Here is a 6,645-nt window from a genome sequence, read left to right as displayed (position 1 = left end):
GGGTGGATATGAAAAACATATGATGATTGATGATATCACATAAGTTTCCGATGTTAACTACGTGGCACACAGATAACGACCATTACCATTTGAAAAATTAATTCAGGCACTGTCACACATGCGTGAGAATCATAAGATTAAGCTGCAAACTTCCTCCAGGTTCCAAATCCTATTCCTTCATGCAGCTAATATCCACATTTAACTCATTAATTGCCAAGGACAACTTTGACAACCTTTTTTTTTGGGAGGGGGGGGGGTGTTTCCACTAGATGGCGCCCTTCGCTAACACATGAGTGACCATTTCCTCCCCAGATGCACACAGAACCATGAGATCACATGATCCCAAGATTAACTGCTCCATTCAATTCCTGGTTAACGTATTTGGGAATTCGCCTGTATCTCACCTCTATTGTATGTATTGTTTGCGAGACATGCGATTTTCAACGGCCTATAACAAGCAAACAGGGGGTCGCGATAAAACATTTTGTTTTTCTTTCGCGGAAGCACAGTGAACCCACCGTGATTAGCAACGATCAGGGGATCGATCATACTGGAGATAAATATTCTGTGACTACTTGAAAAGTTAAGAAAATCGAGAAGAAAATCACTGGCAGTGGATGATTCAGGACCGTACCTATGTTCCCCAGGTTCTATGTTCCCCTCCCCCCCAAAAAAGGTTCTATGTTCCCCGGGTTCTATGTTCCCCGCTCAACCAAAAAAAGGGTTCTATGTTCCCCACTCATCCAAAAAAAGGTTCTATGTTCCCCACTCAACCAAAAAAGGTTCTAAAAAAGGTTCTATGTTCCCCACTCAACCAAAAAAAGGTTCTATGTTCCCCGCTCACCCAAAAATGCAGGAAATGGTGAGACATTTAAAAAGGTTTAAATACATGTATTTATACCCATTAGTTATTTGTAATTTTCAGTTTTTAAAGTGTCAAAATATCATGTTTTGAAAACTTCTTTGACATGACTCAAAATCTATTTAGGGGTGTCACGATACATTAATTTCACGGTACATATGATATGATACACGATATTGGGCTCACGATATCGATACGATATTATTATAATTTTTACTATCATCAACATTGGCCATCATCTTCAGTTTCAAAGTGCTTAATTTATAAAGCATATAAAAAAGGTTACTAGAAAAAGTGCTCCTCGGAGCACAGGTCTACGCCAGGTCAGGTACGTTATTGTGGCCTCCTGGTGGCGGTATAATAGGCCAATGTGAAAAGGGTGCCATTTCTTCCTAGGCCTTTCACGGCAATCGGACACTGCATTTATGATTTGTGGCATTTTGTTCCAAAAATGTGTTTTGCTAAATTAGACCTGCTGGTGGCGCTATAACAGGCCAATTAGAAATGGGTGGCATTTCTTCCTCGGCCTAGTGGGAATGTGCGTGTGAAATTTCACGGAAATTGCAAGCTGCGTTCTTGATTCGAGGCATTTTGTTCAAAACGGACCAATCCTGCAAACTTTGGAAGCCAACCTTAGCCAATCAGGATGGAATATGGGAAATCGGACAGATCCGGGTTGATCACATGACTATAGAGATACTGTGTACCGATTTGCATTACGTTTGGATAAAATCTGTAGGAGTAATGTCAAAAAATGGGTTTTGCACAAATCGGCCTCAGAGATCTGCCTTCATACTGGAGGGCTGTCAGCCGTATCATTTACATGGGCTAGACCGTGTACATTTTTGATTTTGCCAAATTTGATAGGCATATCTTAATTTTTTTAATGGAATTTCTTCAATTTTAGTGTAGTTCTGGTGTTGTTTTGCTTTTGTTGTTGTTGTTGTTGTTGTTAATGATGCATGTTTTTTTATTGGCTATATCCCCCAACCCCCGTGCCTTTTTGACAGGCATTTCCTCTTGTCTGACAAGGTTGTTTTTTTTCCCCCTACATTTTGGTGTAGGCCTTTTATGGTGTTTATATGATGTTAAAAAGGTTGATACTGTCATGATATTGGCATGATACTGACATGATACTGACCATGATACTGACCATGATACTACCATGATACTGACATGATATTGACATGATACTGACCATGATACTGACCATGATATTAACATGATACTGACCATGATACTACCATGATACTACCATGATACTGACATGATATTGACATGATACTGACCATGATACTGACCATTATACTGTCTGACCATGATACTACCATGATACTGACATGATATTGACATGGTACTGACCATGGTACTGACCATGATACTAACATGATACTGACACTTGCCATGAAACTGAGCATGATGCTGACCATGACACTGATAATAAGATGTAACACTTTTCTCAACCATTTGACCAGTTATGGCCCGGACGGCTGGCGTGGCGGTCCGGGCACAGCGTGTCGCGGGTTCGACTCCCGATCCCGACGGACTTTGCTGCGTGTCACTTCCATCTCTCTCTCCCCATTTCCTCTCAGACTACTGTATACTATCTAATAAAAGGCAGATAAAGCCAAAAACATTATACATATTATTTATAATTATATTTAAAAAAAATCTTAATGTAACAAATTATTACGTTATTATATTATGCAAAAACCCGTTATTGCGCTATCGCTCACGATTTTATTACATTATGAGCTTTTATGACATTTACTTTATTATATTATGAACTGTTATTACGCCGTTATTACATTATGAGTTGCTACAAGGTGCTCTATATCACCAAGATGGCCGCCAGGGGAAAGGGGCGGACAAGTTCCTGATAGTAATTTCTCCCCATTATGTTCAGTTGTGTGTGTTCAGAGATGTTATTAATAATTGGAAATTAAAAATGTATGTTTCCTGCATTTTTGGTGAGCGGGGAACATAGAACCTTTTTTTTGTTAATGGGGAACATAGAACCTTTTTTGGGGTAAACGGGGAACATAGAACCTTTTTTTAGGTAAAAGGGGAACATAGAACCCAGGGAACATAGAACCTTTTTTTAGGTAAAAGGGGAACATAGAACCCAGGGCACATAGAACCTTTTTTGGTAAGTGGGGAACATAGAACCTTTTTTGCGGGGAACATAGAACCTGGGGAACATAGAACCTGGGGAACATAGGTACGGTCCCGATGATTCATTTATTCTGGCAGTGAATGAGTTGATGGTTAAATATGTACCTTCACTGATATTATTTTCACATGTAAGAGCAAAACGAACACTGACATAATGATGCCATATATGAATAGTCAGTTATTTCTAAGGACCTCCTATTATAATTAGGTTTGTGAATCGTCTGCGATCTCACGATTCGATTCCGAATCTTGGGGTCACAATTTTGTATCAAAACAAACGATTCTCGATTCAAAAAAGTTTTTTTCCGATTCAAAAAAGTTTTTCCGATTACCGAATAGTATTTTTTTAATTCAAAACGATTCAGAAATAAATAAAATTGGTAGGCTTAGGCTATCTGCCAGCCCAGAACTTCTCACTTCTCAAAAAATGTATTATACAAAAATACTTGTGGTAAAACAATAAAAAATTAAATAACACATTTTAAATCGATTTTTGGAAAATGAGAATCGATTCTGAATCGTCCAACATTAGAATCGCGATTCGAATTGACTTTTTCCCCCCTAATTATAATAATAACTACAACAAATTTTATATTTATTTGAGGTTCGGGCTGCTCACATTTCACAACCCGGAGGAAGGGGTGATTTAGGATGCAAGTGGATGGGAGGGGATATCCGGTGCCGGTATTATCCGGTATTATTTTAACTATATGGTTTACACCCAATGTTGCTTGATAGAACAGCAGCATAAAAACGTATAGATTCTGTATGCAGAGTCTGTATGCATTATGTATGTATACGCATCGTAATTGTGTACAGATATCTGTCTACGTATGTATGCATGTATGTATGGATAATCTATCTGTCTGTCTATGAACACATTATTATTATTATTTTTTATTTTTTATCCCATGATTTTGTAACCCCATTTTTTACACCCAGTGCCAATTGTCTATGTAATCCTGGGCACTACACTCCCTCTGCCAACCTAGGGAGGCCAGGGCCGAGCTCATGCCTGAGCTCATGCCTCCTTCAATGCATGAGAGCCAACTGACCTTCTTGTCACCTGACAGGGGGAGAGGTTCCCTGGTTGGACGTAGCGCGTGGAAGGAACACGTTATTCCAACCAGTTCCTTTCCCCTCCATCAGGCGCCCCGGCTGGCCAGGGGGGAGGCAGTAAAGTGACCAGGATTACTGCATGTTTTTGTGAGGGTACCTACCCTAGGAGACACGGGGAGAACATGCAAACTCCACACAGAAAGGCCCTTTCACCAACCCCACCTAGGGTATCCCTATGAACACATTATTTATATAAATATTCAGTGTTTCCCCCTAGCCAGAAGCTGAAGGTGTGGGGGAGGATGCGTGGCGTACGCGCGAATTTTTGGGTTCTCAAAATGCATATTTGTGCTCAAACACGAAGACTTATATAGTACATGTGCACAGTAATGAGCAGGAAATATTTGTATAGTTTATATATGAATTGTCAGGGAAAAGTTGGCCCGGTGCTAGGCCAGGGGAGACTCATGCGCGCCCGTGCATTTATTCATTAATTCTGATGAAAAACACGACTACATTATGCTATTGTTAGTCACATTTATTCAACATTGGGTTTGGACACAGGTTTCACTTAGAGCAAAGGTATTATAATGTGACTCTCTACCTCCCCTACAGGCTGTATTATAATATATTACTCTCTACCTCCCCCCTACAGGCTGGTATTATAATATGTTACTCTCTACCTCCCCCCTACAGGCTGGTATTATAATATTTGACTCTCTACCTCCCCCCTACAGGCTGGTATTATAATATGTTACTCTCTACCTCCCCTTACAGGCTGGTATTATAATATGTTACTCTCTACCTCCCCCTACAGGCTGGTATTATATTGTTACTCTCTACCTCCCCCTACAGGCTGGTATTATAATATGTTACTCTCTACCTCCCCCTACAGGCTGGTATTATATTGTTACTCTCTACCTCCCCCTACAGGCTGGTATTATAATATGTTACTCTCTACCTCCCCCTACAGGCTGGTATTATAATATGTTACTCTCTACCTCCCCCTACAGGCTGGTAGGGCCTGTAAAAGGCCAATCAAAAAGAAGGCCATCAAATAAAACGATGATTTTTAAGTCCACGGAAATAATGAATTTAACTTGAAGGTTAAGGATGATTTAATTGTAATATAGTACAAGAATAGTGTAACTATCTGTAAAATATTTGGTTTGGTGCGCTGCGCTCTAAGTTTTTTGCCGTTTTTTTTTTCTTCACGCCATTTGGTGCCCCCCCAAGGGTTGGTGCCCTGTGCTTCAGCACCTCAAGCCCGTTGATAAGCCACCACTGTATGGTTCTGTATCAGTGTATGAGTCAGTTTTAGCAGATTTCATTCTAATTGGCTACTGTAGACTGCAAATCTTATGTGAAAAATAAGCCAAATCTTGCGTGAAATAAGCCGACATGGCAACACTGGTTTGTTATGACACGGTGACTACAAGCGCTCTGGACCCACAGCGTCAACGCGCGCGCTGCTCTGATCCGATAAAAAACATATTTTGCACAGGGGTAGCCACAATAACAACAACTACATTAAACAAATCTATCTGGTGGTAATGTGCTTTACATTGGATTTGTCCTGCGGCGCTGCGCGGCACATTTCTGAGCCTTGCATTTGCAACATTGCATCATTTTATTTTTCACCCGATTTTTTTAGGCTCGGCGGTAAAGATTTCGGACTGCCGGAAACCCTCCAGATTTAGGAAAATATACTTTTATTAGTATGTAGTATAGACAAACTGTCATACATAACAAAAAAGACAGTAGCGGAGGATGTTCACACTTCTTACTTAACACTGAATAATCACATGTTAACTCATTCACTGCCAAGGACCTCTCTCTCTCTCTCTCTCTCTCTCTCTCTCTCTCTCCTCTCTCTCTCTCTCTCTCTCTCTCTCTCTCTCTCTCTCTCTCTCTCTCTCTCTCTCTCTCTCTCTCTCTCTCTCTCTCTCTCTCTCTCTCTCTCCTCTCTCTCTCTCTCTCTCTCTCTCTCTCTCTCTCTCTCTCTCTCTCTCTCTCTCTCTCTCTCTCTCTCTCTCTCTCTCTCTCTCTCTCTCTCTCTCTCTCTCTCTCTCTCTCTCTCCCTCCCTCCCTCCCAGTGGTCACAGCCTTACCTGTGTCACAACTTGTTTGGCTTTCCCTGAGAGTCGCCGGTGTCCCGCTTGGCATTGTCTTGGTCAGAATGGGCCGCAACCTGAGATGAGATGCACACAGATAGTTGTAACTCAAAGTTATAACTCTCAAAGTTAAATAACCACAGGATTGTACAGTGAAGATTGGTTCCTCGTCTTAAAACGCTTTCAAACAGCCGAGTTCAAACTATGTCAGCTCTCAGCAGGCAGATAAAAACAATAGATAAATAACTTGGACTCAGAAGGGAGGGATTTTGGATGGCAATTTCCTGTACAGAAAAAGACCTCCGTGATCAAATTTGAGGCGTAATTAAAAGAAATAGAGAAATTAAATAATATTGCTGTCAAAACAATTACTTTAGGACCATGTCTGAAGTTTAACCACTTCAACCCCTGTAGTCTTAGAGAACTGTAGATTGG

This window comes from Gymnoscopelus braueri, assembly GCF_963280865.1.
Source record: "Gymnoscopelus braueri genome assembly, chromosome: 16".
NCBI lineage: Eukaryota > Metazoa > Chordata > Actinopteri > Myctophiformes > Myctophidae > Gymnoscopelus > Gymnoscopelus braueri.
This window is presented reverse-complemented; position numbering follows the sequence as displayed.